The 17200-nt window shown below is 37.9% G+C and overlaps 1 non-coding gene across 1 annotated transcript; it reads right to left on the bottom strand.

Annotated features, from left to right (window-relative positions):
- Positions 1-7180: 7180 nt before the first annotated feature.
- On the bottom strand, positions 7181-7256 carry LOC117363237. Its single transcript, XR_004540011.1, has one exon. It is a non-coding gene; the product is annotated as a small nucleolar RNA snoR122 (small nucleolar RNA).
- Between the last annotated feature and the right edge of the window lie 9944 nt (positions 7257-17200).

Raw genomic sequence — 17200 nt, 5'->3', positions numbered from 1 at the left:
GTAGAAAACTATGAAGATCTGGAACAACTGTTTCAATATAAAAGTTATCATGATATCCAGATTAAAAACAGTCAGTGATCTTATTGTAACTCCACCCTTCACAGGGTGAGTACTGCCTTACTTTATCCGCTAATTCTTAGTCGCTTAATAGGTCAAGACCTCAGGCAGTACTCCCCTCTGGAGGATGAGGCACAATAAAATAGGGAAGGGGAATACGAGACACAGCAAACTACATTTGTTGGACAGGTAAGACTTTAGATGACAATATCTTACAATAAAAATATTTTAAATAAGTGACAAAGAAAGAAGAGTGTGATTTATATATTTCTTACATTTTTTCCATAAATAATCCTAACTGGATCCAGTATATAAAATTAGAATAAATACAGTTAAAAACAATTGTTAATTAAAAATGTATTAAAACATTCTAATTAAAATTATTCAATGTTTAAAATCACATGTAGATATTAACAATTCCTGTCTAAAACCAGTACTTTGAATACCCAAGTGAAAAGAAAAATCAAATGTCCCAAAAGCTGTGTGCACACAAACAAAAAAATTATCTCCTATGCTTTGACCGGCTTGCTTCTGGTTGCAGGTACTACTGGAACCCTTGACTCCTCAGTCTGAATTCTGGATCTTGGTGTTTTGACATCACGGCTCTTACACCTCTTAGATAACAGACCTCCCTTAGTTCAAGGGTCGGCCCTACCTCCTCTACCTGTTCTAGCTTTAAACAATGCTGCTATTCAACTCCAATAAATACCTTGTAGAAAAACAAAAGCAAAAAGAAAGATAAACCTTGCTTAAATGTGAGGTTATTAAATTTACACTCAAACTGCATGAGGGAGACCAAATTCCTGGAGGTCACGAGGGATTGTTTCATGGAACAGCTGGTCACGGAACCAACACGGGGTGATGCCACTCTTGACCTAATCCTCAACAGACTAGGGGGACCCGCTAAGCAGGTGGCAGTACTAGCCCCACTAGGAAACAGCGATCACAACACGATCCAATACAGGCTAGAAATTGGATCATCAAAGGTGAAAGAACTACAACGACTGCACTTAACTTCAAAAAAGGGAATTATGATGCCATGAGGAAAATGGTGGGAAAGAAACTCAACGACAGCGCAAGGAAGATGGAGTCCGTAGAAAATGCCTGGACCCTACTCAAGGGCACAATGCACGAAGCACAGAACCTGTGCATCCCCAAGTACAGGAAAGGGTGCAAAAAAAAATAGAACAAAAAACCCAGTGTGGATAACAAATGCAGTGAAAAAGGCGATAAGTGACAAGAAAGCATCATTCAAAAAATAGAAAAAGGACAAAACAGAGGAGAACCAAAAGGAACATAAAAAACACCAAAAGGAGTGTCACCGAGTGGTTAGGAAAGCAAAAAGAGAATATGAAGAGAGACTGGCGGGGGAAGCAACAAACTTCAAATCATTCTTCAGGTACGTTAAGGGGAAGCAACCAGCAAGGGAGGAAGTGGGACCCTTGGATGATGGGGACAGAAAGGGAGTGGTAAATTAGGAAAAGGAGATAGCTGACAGGCTAAATAAGTTCTTCACATCAGTTTTCACGAGGGAGGACACAACTAACATTCCGGAACCCGAGGAGATCGTAAAAGGAGAGCAGGATGAAAATCTGGTCCAACTAGAGGTGAGCAAGGTGGATGTCCTCAGGCAGATAGACAGGCTAAAGAGCGACAAATCGCCAGGTCCGGATGGCATTCACCCAAGGGTACTCAAGGAACTAAGGAACGAAATAGCTGAGCCACTTCGACAAATATGCAACCTATCCTTAAAAACTGGAGAGATTCTGGAAGACTGGAAAATAGCAAATGTCACGCTCATCTTCAAGAAAGGCTCAAGGGGAGACCCAGGAAACTACAGGCCAGTGAGCTTGACCTCAGTCCCAGGAAAGATGATGGAAGCACTGATTAAAGACAGCATCTGGGCAGCTAAAGTCGAGCCAGCATGGCTTCTGCAAGGGCAGGTCATGCCTCACAAACTTATTATACTTCTTTGAGGGGGTAACCAGCCAGGTGGATAAAGGGGAATCCATAGATATCATTTACCTTGACTTCCAAAAAGCCTTCGACAAGGTGCCACACGAAAGACTACTAAGGAAGCTATGGAACCACGGGGTGCAAGGGGAGGTCCACCGATGGATCAAAAACTGGCTAGCGGACAGGAAACAGAGGGTTGGAGTAAAGGGCCATTACTCAGACTGGCAATGGGTCACGAGCGGAGTAACACAGAGATCGGTGCTGGGACCACTCCTATTCAATATATTCATTAACGACCTGGAGGCAGGAACAAAATGTGAGGTTATTAAATTTGCGGATGACACCAAACTATATCGCAAGGTCAATAACATGGAGGACTGCGAAGATCTCCAAAAAGATCTGACAACACTGGAAAAATGGGCCAAAAAGTGGCAAATGAGTTTCAACATAGGGAAATGCAAGGTCATGCATATAGGGAAAAAAACCCGATGTTCACTTACAAAATGGGGGGGATCAGCGCTAGGGGTGAGTGACCTTGAAAGAGACCTGAGAGTGATCGTAGACACAACATTGAAGGCATCAGCCTCAAGGAAAGCAAACAAAATGTTGGGTATCATTAAGAAGGGTATCACGACCAGGACGAAGGAAGTCATCCTGCCACTGTATCGTGCTATGGTGCGCCCGCACCTGGAGTACAGTGTTCAATTCTGGTCACCATACCTCAAGAAGGACATGGAGGTACTTGAGAGAGTCCAAAGAAGAGCAACTAAGCTAATAAAGGGCATGGAGGACCTCTCATATACTGACAAACTGAAAAAGCTAGGGCTTTTCTCCCTGGAAAAGCGGAGACTTAGAGGAGACATGATAGAAACCTTCAAGATCATGAAGGGCATAGAAAAAATAAACAGGGACAGATTTTTCAAATTGTGGGGATCAACAAGTACAAGGGGGCACTCAGAAAAATTGAAAGGGGAGAGGTTTAGAACAAATACCAGGAAGTTCTTTTTCACACAGAGAGTGGTGGGTACATGGAACGCGCTACCGGAGGATGTGATAAACAGGAGCACGCTACAGGGGTTCAAAGAAGCTTTGGATAGGTACTTGGAGGACAAAGGGATTGAGGGGTACAGATAAGAGTAGAGGTAGATTATAGGGATGGGATTAGAGGTAAGTTATAAAATTAATCAGGGACTACTGTTCAGGCACTAGGCCTGATGGGCCGCCGCGGGAGCGGACCGCTGAGCAAGATGGACCTCTGGTCTGACTCAGCGAGGACAACTTCTTATGTTCTTAAATTCCTGGCTTTCCTCAAAGCCCACTCTCAGACACAGGCTATTCTCTAGCTTAGCCTGAACAATTACTATTAATGCAGCCACTATTTCTTCTTCTTTACCAATATTATTTCTCCACCAGTGTCAGCAACCTCAGCAGCATCCTGTCTTATCCTAAGCTATCTCCTAACTGACACACCCAGGTAACAGCAGCCACCAGAATGTTTACCTTAGTTACCAGGTTAACCAGCAGACACAATATGTCTCAGAATTCTGAAGCAATTAATCTCTTCATGATACCAGAGCCCTCTTAGCCTCAGAAAAATGTTTTTAACCCCACAGGGGTTATATTATCCTCAGAAAAAAATTTAAAGGACCCAATATTGTGTCTGAGGTAGTAAGCAGCTTACAAGCCACTTCATCTGTGTGTAAATTATGATGGACAATGAGAGAGCTGCCCTGGGAGATCCAATGGTTGTTATCCAGTTCTGGCCTGCCAGTAAGCCTTACCCGTGCCTTTCTTTGCCGCTTACCTAAATATGCAGCTGAATCTTTATAGAGAAAACCAGTATCTTATATGATGTCTTCAGATGCTGTTGACATTGAGTGAATCTACCTGGAGGAAGATCCAATGATTGCTTTTCAGGCCAGGTCTACCGATATACTTCATTCTCACCCTCCTCTGCCATTGAGCCACAGAAGTGTTTTAATCTTTATAGAGAAAACTGGCATCTTCTGATGATGTTAGACACCATCAACATTGAGGAAGATCCAATGGTTGTTCTCTAGTCCTGGCCTGCCAGTAAACCTCACTCTCAATCTTCTTTGCTGCTGACATACAGAGGTACCTGTATCTCTATTGAGAGAACCATTGTCTTATGATGACTTCAGATGCTATAGATATTGAATGAGCCTCCCAGGAGGGAGATCCAATGGTTATTCTCCAGTCCCAGACTGCCAGTAAGCTTCAATCATTTATCCTTCTCCAATGCTGGCCCACAGAAGTGGCTGCATCTTTATAGGGAACACTGGCATCTTATGATGACATTAGACACAGTTGAAATTGAGGGAGGCATGCTTGAGGGAGATGTGATGGTTGTTATCCAGTCCTGACGTGCCAGTAAGCCTTACTCTCACACTTCTCTACCTTGGAATTCAAATTTAAAAGCTCTGTAGTTAGAAATATACAATATAGGTATAATATAAATTTGTACTGTAAGTCCCAATTCAGAATATTAACTGTAACTTTCTTAACATTCCTCAGAGTGGTTATCAAATAATCACCATATATCTTGTGCAGCAGGTTCACTGACCAGGTATGGGTCAAGTGGTCATAGTCTATACCTTACAATTCACTCTTTCTCAGTGTCAATTCTCTTAATATCCTTATTCATTCTCTTGTCATTTCAAAAATAGATTACTGTAATGCTTTGTTTAAAGGTATAGCTCAAAAGGAAATTAAACGCTTACAAATCATACAAAACACATCCATTAAGCTTTTTTATAAAGCCAAAAAATTCGATCACATAACACCTCTCCTCAAGGATGCCCATTGGCTTCCAGTAGCCCATAGAATAATATATAAACTTAGCTTACTCACCTTTAAATCTCTTCTTTTTAAAACTCCAGCTTTCATTCATAAATTGCTAATCCCATACACAGCTAATAGAACATTAAGATCTACTGAAATGCATTTATTAACGATTCCATCTCTTAAAATAATAAATACGCGTCGTCAATTTATTTTTTCAGTTACTGCACCCCAAACCTGGAATTCTTTACCTAGTCATTTAAGGAAAGAAATTAACATAGAAAAATTTAAAAGTAAACTTAAAACTTTTCTTTTTAACGATGCCTTCATTAACTAACTAGCTACAATGTAACCTTTTTAACAATCATGAGATTCTCTTAAAAATCCTTCTTTTAAGTCTCTCCTTTAATTTTTATCCTTCTTTTAAATCTTATTATTATTACTCCCCTCTCCTTATGTACCTTCCCTATACGTATGTTTCTTTAACTTAAATTGTAACTTTTTCCCTATACTTCCCTTTTGTTTCCAGTTTTGTCAAAATTTGTCATTAACCTTGTTTGTTTTATCTACTATGATACTGTTTTTATATTGTAATTTTATCTTTATGTACATCGCTCTGAATTTAGATAAAGCGATTAATCAAATCTGTATTAAACTTGAAACTTGAAACTTGAAACTTGAAACTCTTTATATACTTATGCTGATAAGTGAGTGAAACTTTCAATTGGGAGTTCAGAGTCAGGGTAATTGTAAGAGTTTTGAGAATTTTTAGATTTAAATATATGAAGTCCAATGAGCAGATGTAATATTGCAGTTAAGGATAAGAATATATATCCAATAAAGAAAGGCTGACCTCTGCACATAAATTTGGAAATTGTTTAATTCTCATCAAGTAGTTGATAGATATAGAAGGGATTTTTTTTTAAGATTGTCCAAATCAGAATTGGGACATTCTGCTTCCTCCCCTCCCCCCAAAAAAAAAGTCCATCTCACAGCAACTTTTGAATAGGCAAGGTATCCAGATTTCCTATTTGAAAATATGTGAGGTTATTCTTACACAAGTGGCGTCCGTCCTGAACAACCATTTTACAACTGAAACATTTAAATTATAAATGAAGGAGAAAATCAATGCACAAGGGACATCTACCTGGCAGAATTCTTATGAAGATGGCCACACTGACATCCTTACAGAACATAGAAGTAACCTTCTAGTTAGTACAATGGACTGTAAACCAAGACACATGATCAAATCCCATTATATTTTTTTATTTTGTAAATGTAATCCATTCCTCCCATTGTACTTGAATGTACATCATATCAAAAGCCTCTATCTTTAGGTATAGTAAGTATTTTTTTTTTCCTGGTTGGAGCCCCAGGAAAAAAATAGAAGAGTTATCTGTGTCCTTTGGTTAACAGCCCACTGTATCAACCATAATACTTGCTGCTGACATAAAAGACTGCTTCTTCCATTCCATTTTCACTTTCAAGGGAGAAGGAGCAGGACAGCAACCACTGGAGGATTAAGGTGGCTCATGCCTTAATCACTCCAGTGGTCAACTGCTCAATCAGAGAACTTTTTTTTGCAATTGGACATGATTGAAATAGGACTAGATATAAACATCCTTATTTTTAGATATGGACATTTGTTCCTGTTTGACAATTGCTGTTGGGCCTACCCTGCTGTTTCTAAGAAGCAATAACATACCACCAGTGACATTTGGTGCAATTAGCATGATACTCCTTCCTGGAGTTTTTCTATCTGTAACCAGTGTTGGAGAAGCCAGGAGTGAACTGAATAACATCATCATGGAGGGACAATATAAGAACACTGACTCCTGAGGCCTTCCATCTTGGTCATTACCCATCCTGCTGTTTCTAAAATTAGTCCCTTTAAGCAGTGGCATAGTAAGGAAGGGTGGGGGGGCAGTCAACTCCAGGTGCTTGTCTTGGTGGGGGCGCCAGTACCTATCCTCCTCTCTACACACCACCCGCTCCTTCCCCGCTCCCCCTACCATGCATGCATGCCCCTTCCCTTCCCCCATATTTCTTTAATGTTCATAGTGCAAGCAGCAACCACAACTGATGCTCATGCCAGCATCAGCTCTTCCTCTGACATTACTTCCTGGACCCATGCCTAGAAGTGACGCCAGAGGAAGAGCCAACACTGGCACAAGCAGCAGATTATGCCGCAAATGTTAAAGAGGTATAAGGGAAGGGAAGGTGTGCTTTCATGCCGCACAAGGGGGCAGGATATTTTATTTGAATCTGTCTTTCAAGCACACAAGTAGAAGTGGATAAGAAAGTATCTGTGGCAACACATACAAACCTTCTTGTTTTCAAGCCAGAAAGTTTTGGATCACCAGCATGCTTCAGTAATGAGCGATATTTTTGAAATCCCCTGAAAAAGCTGACAAGTGAAATGGTTAAGGCCATCATTGGGATTTGAGGTAAGTGCCTTTATGTTCATTTATGCTAGTTTGAATATTATAATGTGGATGTTGGACAATTGCTGGTTTGAACATTACAGTCTGGGACTTGAACAATTTAGCATTTAGCCATTTCTTGGATAAATATTTAAACACAAGAGGTTTTTTTTGCTTTTGGCACTATTTTTCACTTTTGCAAAAATAAGGTTTTTTTCTGACCAATAATACCCTTGCCCCCATTGTGTCCTTTGAAACAAGTCATGAGCTTAGGGCACGGGGACATTTGAGGTATTTTTCCCCCTCACAATTGATATCAAAATATTATTATTTTCTGTATTCATTTTGGTGTATGATTTTTGGTTTTTTGAATACAGTTCTGCTTTCACTATATTTTGTGATACTGCAACCTCAGACTTAGGTACATTTTTAATTATGCCCCTATAACGTGTATAGCCTTCAATGGAGACTATGTTGTTTAATTTGCTCTTTTTACCAAACTTTTTAAACCATCTTCATAGGCTTCATGGTCTTTATCTACTGCACCATTCTGTGACTGCTAATTATTCACATAAACCTATAGTGCAGCTTGATAAAAAGGGCCCATAATTAGATCAAATTAAAAAAAAGATGTTTGTGATAATTGGTATAAACCAAATAAGTCTTTTTTAAAATCAATGCCCTCTATTTTTATATATAAAATAATAATAATAAAAAAAACCTTGACCCAAATTCATTATTTGGGGGTGAGTGAAAAATGAGTGAGATAGGGAGATAAATACTGATCCCATGAAATGCATTCAACAAGAGCAGGATCTTGAAGTACCGCTTTTCATATTTCAGAAGGCAGAAGGTAAGCAGAATGATCTCCCCTTCTACATCATAGGCCTTGGATACATCAATTGAAGAAAGGCACTCAAGGGACCAGCCATGTTAGGTTTGTTCATATCTATCAGATTGTCACAGAAAATTTCTACTAGAAATTGAAACCACTAAAATGAAAATTAAATTACAATTTATTCATAATTTTTTTGCTTTGTCATGTCTAATTAAGAACCAAGAAAAGATGGCCACAATCTGAATAGCTTTTTGTCACCTTTTAAGTAAATTTTGGCTTTAATTACTTCTTGGCAGCCAAATGAGATTCAAATGAATAAGTTTCAAGTTCAACTTTGTTCCTCGGTAAAGGCATATTGTTTAGTTGAAGCTATTATTATGCCAGAACTATCAAGTAATGATAAGGAAGAACTAATCTTTAAAGGACAAAGACATGCTCATGCCTAGTAGTTGAAACTATGACCTTGAGTTCTAGCTAACTAAAACTCAATTGTCTGAACAATTATGGATATGAATCATTCTCTAAATATCTCTAAAAAAAATGTGAGGTTAAATTTTGTGAACCTTACATTCTTATCTCACTAAATGGTGAAAGCATAGTCTATTTAAAAATAAAAAAATTGTATGAAGCTAGTATTTAAACACCAAAAACAAAAACAAAACCCCCTTAATTATAGTGCATTTAAGGTTACTGTAAATTATCTGAGAGGAATTCAGTATATTACATTTTTACTACTGGATAATGTTGCATGAATAGGAAAAGTGAATTGCTATATTTTATTTGTTCATATCTGAATAAAAGCTACTATGGCTCAATAACTGCCATTCTTAATGACTGTTGTTTATAAAGAAAGAATAGGGAGAACAAGAAACAACTGAGAGCCGGATTCTCTAAAGTCACCATGCATTTAACAATGGCACTAAACCATCATTAAATGCACGTATTTTACCACCCAATTATTAAAACAGTTCACCGTGGTCTTTTCTGTGCATTCTAGCAGACTCCAATTATACTATGCAAATGTAGTACAATGAGGTCATTAATATTAAACCTGTAATATAATGAGGTGATTAATATTAAAAACGACCTCTCCAGGCAATTCTCAAAAAAGGAACACCCCTCCATGTACAAGGAATCAGGGCCAATATTTACTGGCAGGGTCTAAGCTGTTGTAACCTTACTTTCCGTCAGTGACTGAGCACTGATTGGTTCAGGCTCTGACAAGGAAAATATAACAGCCCCAATTCCCCATAAATGGAGCCCCCAAAAAGCCTGGTGATCTAGTGCTCCACATGCCATTTCCACCCCCTGCCAGTGTCCCCCACTCTATTTGTAAGATTAGCAGGGCAGTTGCCCACTCCCTCCTGCTGCAAGCTTTCTTTTTTAATGGGCACAACTGTTGTGCATGAACAGCACACACACAAGTGCTCCTCTGACAGCCAACCACCATACAAGTCTGGTGGTCTAGTGGGCCATCTCCCCTATGAGCCTCCCCAGTACTCACTGGTAGCAAGCTTCCCCCTGATAGCCCCCATCACACAAGTCTGGTGGTCTATTGGGCCGCCCCTCTCTGATCCCACCTTCTTTGTAGAAGATACCCCCTTATACCTTTTTTAGAAGATAGGCAAGAGGGATGCTCACTCCCTCCTGTGGCAGGCCCACCTCTTCAAAATGACTGGCCTTCCCCTTCCTGGTACATCCTGGGATGCCCCCCAAATAGATATCAACCTTACTGGTACAGAATAGATTGTAGACTGGCTCAAAGATATATATTACTATGCTATGAATTGTCATTAAGGCCTTCAATATAATGATAGCAGATATGCTAAATTTTTTGGATTTGAAGATTGTACAAGTTAAGGATGGTTTTCAAACAGATGTGTACATTAAGGAAATGGATAGGAATACATTTTTAGCGTACGACAGAAATCATCCGGGCAAACTAAAAAATAGCTTCCATATTCACAATTCCTTAGATTGAAAAAAAACTGTTCTGATGATAAGAAATTTAAAAAACAAGGAAAGATTTTAGAGAAAAAACTATTAGACAGAGGATATCCTAGAAGTATAATTAAAAAAAGCATTTAAAAGAGCCAAATATTGCAATAGAGATTGGCTAATATTGAACAAGAAAAAAGAAAAAGACAATGAAGATACAATGACTTGTGTTATTAGATATAATGGATTAAGTAATTTAATTACTACTACTTTACATAAATATTGGGACATTATTACGATACACCCAGCAATGAAAGATCTGAATTTGAGGATAGCCTTCTCAAGAGAGAAAAATTTAAAAGAACTTTTAAAAAGTGGAGAAAATTTTTCTGGGAAGAAAAAAGAAAGTTTACCACAAGGCTTTTTAAAATGCCTGACATGCAATATTTGTGAGATATGCCTGCAAATAAAATCTTTCAGGAATCCAAAAGACAACAAAGATTACAAAATCAGTCATTTTTTAATTGTAAATCATCGTTTGTAATATATCTTGTTAATTATCCTTGTAACAAGATATATGTCGGAATGACCACCAGAGCCTTTAAAACCAGGATTTCTGAACATAGATCTAATATCAAATGCTCCAAAATCTCTGAACCTATAGTGGAACATTGCATTCAACATCAACACAAGTTTGAAGATCTGAGATGCTTAGCAGTGGACCATGTAACACCAGATAAAAGAGGAGGAAATAGAAGACACAAGTTGCTTCAAAAAGAAACCAAATGGATTTTTATGTTAAACACGATAGAACCAAATGGACTTAACGTAGATATTGATTGGAAACCTTATATATAATCATCCAACATTTTTATTTTGGTAGGGAACTGTCTATGGACTTGATTTTATATTTGGCACTTATATTTATATTCAGTATAGAGATAATGATGTTTGTTGAGTATAGTTTTACTATATTGAATTAACCATATTCTATGATAGAAAGATATAATGATAGCCAACCTCAGTTCAACGCATGCATCACTACCAAGTATGATTAGCGCTCAGTTTTTGATTACATCAATATGAAAACAAAGAGCGGAATCATAAGCGGCTTTGGGATGTTGAAGATTTGATTAATTTATTTGATATACCTTTTGGGATTCGTGCATATAATTTATTTAATACGCTTGTGCTCATGAATACAAATAACGTCTGGTGTCGTAGTGGATATGCTGAACACGCATAGAACATAAAGCACGTTCATTTTTAAATTCATGACGTCAGCGCTCATTGATATAAAAGAGGGCAGATAACACACGGATCACACATAGCAGCTCTAGCCCCTAAGCCAGAGGACCCTGAAATAAGGTTGGTTGGTTAAATGAACTTTCTTTCTTTACATTTACTTTTCTATTTTTCTAGAATGGAAGTTTAAACTTTGAATTAGAGTTTATGAGAACTGACAGTGCTGCTTATTTGAATTACTTGAGAATAGAAACGTGAGGGTTTATTTTTAACGGTTCTTACTAATGATTAGATTGAATTGATGAGCTTTTCACGGTTTCTTGTTTAAATTCAAAATCGGGTAGTTCTAGTAAGTTTAGTTCATGATATAAATCACTATATCTATTTGATTTAATGAAAGATAACATAATTTGATATAATGAAAGTGAACACAATTCCTGTAAGTAATTTATAGCTATATGAGACATCATGAAACTAGCATAACAAAAAATATAGGTTGCATTGTTGGGTCCAACATGTTGAGATGGTTATTATGATTGAGTGAGGTTTCTATATGAAGTATTTTAAAATATGAGTATTAAGAGTAATTTTGCATGGTTAGGTAAAGTATTTTGTATTTATAGATTAATTTATAGGTTTTTAATCACGATTGAATTCATTGTTTAGAAGTTTAATTAAATATACAGATTACTTGATACTTAATCTTAAGAAGTTAGATAATCATTTTTTTGTAGATAATCATTTTTTTAAGTATAGTTATTTCATTCTAGGTAATCACAAATAGAATAAGTACATTGAGCAGTCTTACAAGTAACTTTGAATAATAGTGAGGTTTTTATTTATTTATTGGTAAATGGGGTACTGTATGTTAAACTTTATTTAGTTGTCTAATTAATTGACTGTTAACATCACTTTATACTTAAATTATTAATTTATTAATTTATATATTTACTTATGGAGATAATTTATACATTGGAATTCTTATATATTATTATAGGTCTCATTATGATTGGTTTTAATTAAAGTTTCAAGATAGCTGTACTCCATGAGATGTTTGTCCTGAAATGATCAGATAGATTTTTTGATTTGTCACCACAATATCTGGAATTTTGTAGAACTAATTGGGTTGATACTTTAATAAGTTTGGTAAATGGAAACACAGTCACTATTAGATTAATAGAATTGATGTTTTAATAATTTTGGAAAATTGTAAGATATTTATTATTAGATCAATAAGATATGCTGTAATTCTTTATATTATGCAGAGCTCCTACTTGAACCCTTGAAAAAGCCCGTTTGGGCAAAACGGGTCCCGTCGGGGCATGCTAGAGACACTGCATTAAAGGATAAGTAAATGATATACAAGCTGCTGTCTTTGTTATTTTTTTATTGGATAACGATTGTATACAATAGCAGGCATACCAATTTATGGATTTAGCATATCTGCTATCATTATATTGAAGGCCTTAATGACAATTCATATTATAGTGATATATATCTTTGAGCCTCTCTACAATCAATTCTGTACCAGTGAGGTTGATATTTGTTTTGGGAGTTTCCAAGTTGCCTCACTTTTTCATCTTCGTTTTGACTTTAGTGCATCCTGGGATGCACCATGAAGGAGCCTAAGGCCCTGATTGTCCCAGATGCCTAAGACTGCTTAGGACCATTTAGGCGCAGGCACCTAAGGTGCTTAGGACCTTTCCTTAAGGGAGGGAGGGGTCCTATGACTCTGATCAGGGATAAAATTGCATTGCTAACCTTCAAAATTCAACAAACCAATACACCAATATTCTTACATCGTTATTTAATACCATATTCTCCAACTAGTTGTCTAAGATCAACAGATCAGCATCTGCTGACCATTCTGTCTCTGAAAATAATAGGCACTAGAAGCAGTGGCTTACCTAGCATATGTAATACCCGGGGCCCATCATTTTTTTGATACCCCCCTCCCCTATCTATATGAAAAATATGATTTTTAGTAACAATCCACATATCGCACAAGAGTGTACCTATGAAAAGGCAACATCTTAAACACCGCAGTGAGCACTAGAACACCAACACATGCATTGTAAAACTAAACAAGCTAGATCCTGTACAGTCAATTGATCCTGTACAGTCATTGCTATCAGAAAGCCATGTCCCTTTCATACACACAGAGAGATACACCCTCGCCCAATATGGAATAATCACAAACTAAAAGTAGAAATATGTAGACAAAAGTTAAACTGAACTGCCAATAAACCAGACTCTGCATACAATGCAACACTAAAACACCACAAAAACAGTAATACATGTCCTCTAATACTGTGCAAAATATAGACAGTAGATGTAAATTTGAAAAAACCGATACATAACAATCACCACTTTACAAATTAACAAATAAAAATAAAACAAATAATGAGAGATAAGAAAATACCATTTTATTGGACTAATCCCTATAAGCTTGGTCCCCATCCCCGCAAACCACCTGATTCCATCCACGCAAGCCTTGAATTGTTTTATATTGAACTTATTATATTAAAGTATAAAAAAATATATTCTGTACAATTGTCAATTTATAAATCAGCGTCTTCTCCCCACTCTCTCTTTCTCATTTCCCTTCAGCATCCTCAGCCCACTCTCTCTCTACTTTCTTTCAGCGCATGCACATAAAAACAAGCAAGTAATTTTATATCATTCTATTCATTCATAGAAATTAAAGTCTAAATAATGCCAGTCACATAACAAAACATGATTTTACAAAAATAATTCCCTGCACAGTCAAGCCTGCAAGGATTACTAGATGTCTTTCAGCAGCTCCCCTCCCTCCCTCCCCCTTACCTTCGTGGCCAAGTCAAAATGATCTACCAACAATAAAATTTTAAAAACACAAAGCACATTGTACGCAGAGAAAATGTTAATTATCATTTATATTTTGCGGGTTTTCAAAGAGGTCAAGGCAGATGACTTTATGCATTGTTACCTCAGTAACAACAATACAAAAATAGACAAGTATACCCCCTCCCTTTTTACTAAACTGTAATAGCGGTTTTTTAGTGCAGGGAGCTGCGCTGAATGCCCCACGGTGCTCTCAACGCTCATAGGCTCCCTGCGCTAAAAACCGCTATTGCAGTTTAGTAAAAGGGGGCCATAGTGCAAAATATAGACAACATATATAAATTCTCAAAACTGACACATTTTGATCACTAAATTGAAAATAAAATCATTTTTCCTACCTTTGTTTGGTAATTTAATCAGTCTCTGGTTGCACTTTATTCTTCTGACTGTGCATCCAATATTTCTTCCCTTCTTTCAGCCTCTTGTATGCTTCCTCTCCTCCATTCCTCATTCCCTCCCCCAACTTTTTCTTTGTTTCATCCTTCCCCCTTCTTTCTTTCTCTCTCCATGCCCCCTTTCTTTCTGTATATCGTCTTTCTCTCTCTGTCTTCGTGCCCCATTTCTTTCTTTCTTTCTTTCACCCTTCCTTCTTTCTCTCTCCATGCCCTCTTTCTTTCTCTATGTCTGTCTTTCTCTCTCTCTGTGCCCCATTTTTTCTTTTTCTTTGTTTCACCCTGCCCCCTTTATTTCTGGCTCCCTGTCCATCCCCCTCCTTTTCTTTTTTTCTCCCTCCTCTCCCCTATGCCACCGCCATTGGGAAAATGCTGTCACCGCCGCTGAGGAATAGGCTGCCACTGCCGCCATCGGGAACAGGCCAGATCCGAGTTCGCCCAGCTTCTCTTCCCTGTGTAGCCGACCAACTCCTTGCTGCCTGACATCAATTCTAAAGTCGGAGAGTACGTTCTGGGCCAGCCAGGCAGCGATTGGCTGGCCCAGAACGTCCTCTCTGACGTCAGAATTGATGTCGGGCGATGAGAGTTGGTCGGCCCTGCAGGGAAGAAAAGAAGGGAGAACTCGGCGAGCTTGTTCCCAATGATGGCAGTGGAAGCCTTTCTCCGGTGGCAGCCTATTCCCCATGGGTGGCCAGCTGTGCACCCCCTTGGGGCGTGCACCCGGGGTGGACCATCCCCCTCGCTCCCCCCCCTTGGTACTGACTAGAAGAGCTACAGTTTTTTCTATCCTAGCACCCCAACTTTGGAATAAGCTACCAATTTATCTACGTGCTGAAACCTCTTTAGAAAAATTTAAAAGCACACTAAAAAGCCACCTATACAAAGATGCATATGAGTCATAGATTGGATAACTTTTTCTATCAACAATCTTAGGATCAAACACTTAAATTTAACCAGACCTGTATATAGGTCACAATTTCTCCTATTCACTTTTAGACCTAGTTTTATTTAAAATATTTTTAATTACCCTCCCGATGTTGTTTCTCCTCAAATGTTTTTCTATTTTCTTAAACAATTATAATTCACCCCCCTCTTTCCTTATGTATCACTATTTAATTATGTATATCGATTGTATGTTTATAGTATAAATTGTCTTATTTTGTCCCCCAAAATTATTATTGTTATACGCATTGAAAATATTTTATATTGCATTTACATCAAAATTTTAATAAACTTGAAACTTGATTAGCCCAGGTACCTATAGCCCCTCCTATAGGAGTGGTCTTAGGCATCTGGGCCAATGAGAGTCTTAGGCCCCTTCCTTGTGCATTCCAGGATGCACCAGGAAGGGAAAGAGAATCTAGTTCTGAGCGTACTCTTAAAATGTGAAGGTCTGCATCACATCAACTTAACAATAGTTACAATTTTTAGAGATAAAAATACAGTGATCTTTCCCATTTTAATTTAAACAATCCTTTTGAATTTCTCAGGCAGAATAAGCTTAACTCACCAAAACTGGGGGGGAAAAACCTTTGCAAATAAAAATGTATTACTCAGCATGGTGAAATAAAAAAAAAAATTACTTTCCAAATAATTTCCCATTTATACATGTATTATTTCTTTTATAGCAAAAGTGCCCTAGAAAAATGATGGCCAGGCAGGAATCAGAAATAAATAATCCACTAGCACTGTAAAGACTGAAGTTATGGTTATATAAAGAAGTGTTCTTATGTTCTTATGCACTAAGAATTATTGAATTGTGTGTGTCTGTGTATGTGGTTGGCAACAGGCAGCAGAGAGAGGTCATACCTTTGCAGACCCATCAGAGCAAAGGTTGTAGAGGTGACCAGGAAGTACAGCAGTGAGACAAAAGATTCAAGCTTAGATGAGAGGAAAAGGGAGTCAGTCTTTGGAGAAAGGCCCCTAGAAACAAAGTTTGTACAGGTAGGCAGGAGTGGCTGCAGTATGCATGAGCCTACATTTCACACAATACTCATATACTAAGGCAGGAAATGACTGCAGCATTACAGTTCTATGAGGTGAGAATGACATTAAACACATCTTAGAGTTATATCATTAACTAGTATGAAACTGCCATGGGTAAAACACTCCCTGCCTGGTATTGGTAGATACCACGTAACATGTTGCATCATGCAAAGTCCATTCAAAGTCCATATAAAACTGGAACTTGAAGGTTGGATAGCTTATGGCTTTTCTCTCTTGATGTCTCTGGCTGATAGATGATTTCACTCTTGCAGTCTCGCAAGGTCTGAAATGAGAAAATGACAACATAGACAAACAACATAAAGAAAGATAAAAAAGAGGTCTATGGAATAGACAGTCTACAATGTCTTTCTTTATGTAGTCTTCAAGAGGTAGGAGAAGTATCACTTTGGTGACTGTTCAAATGAAGGTCTTCACTGTGGAGAATCCTGCTAGCTCAGCTGATCAGGGATAAAAATTTCCCTGCTGCAATCAGCTTATGACAGTTGTGGCCTAGTTTTAGGATCCTACGGCATATACTGTATATAAGCAGTTGAAATGTAGGCCAGGATTTCCCGGAACTATATTTCAGCTGCCTCTCTTAGCTGAATCAGGTACAATTCTGTAACTGGCGCTGTCGTGTGATTGACATGCAATTTGTGGCCACTGACATAGGTGCCAGT

Source organism: Geotrypetes seraphini, chromosome 6 (assembly GCF_902459505.1).
Source record: "Geotrypetes seraphini chromosome 6, aGeoSer1.1, whole genome shotgun sequence".
Classification (NCBI taxonomy): Eukaryota; Metazoa; Chordata; class Amphibia; order Gymnophiona; family Dermophiidae; genus Geotrypetes; species Geotrypetes seraphini.
Note: the sequence above shows the minus strand (reverse complement) of the source record. Positions and strands in the feature narration are given on the sequence as shown.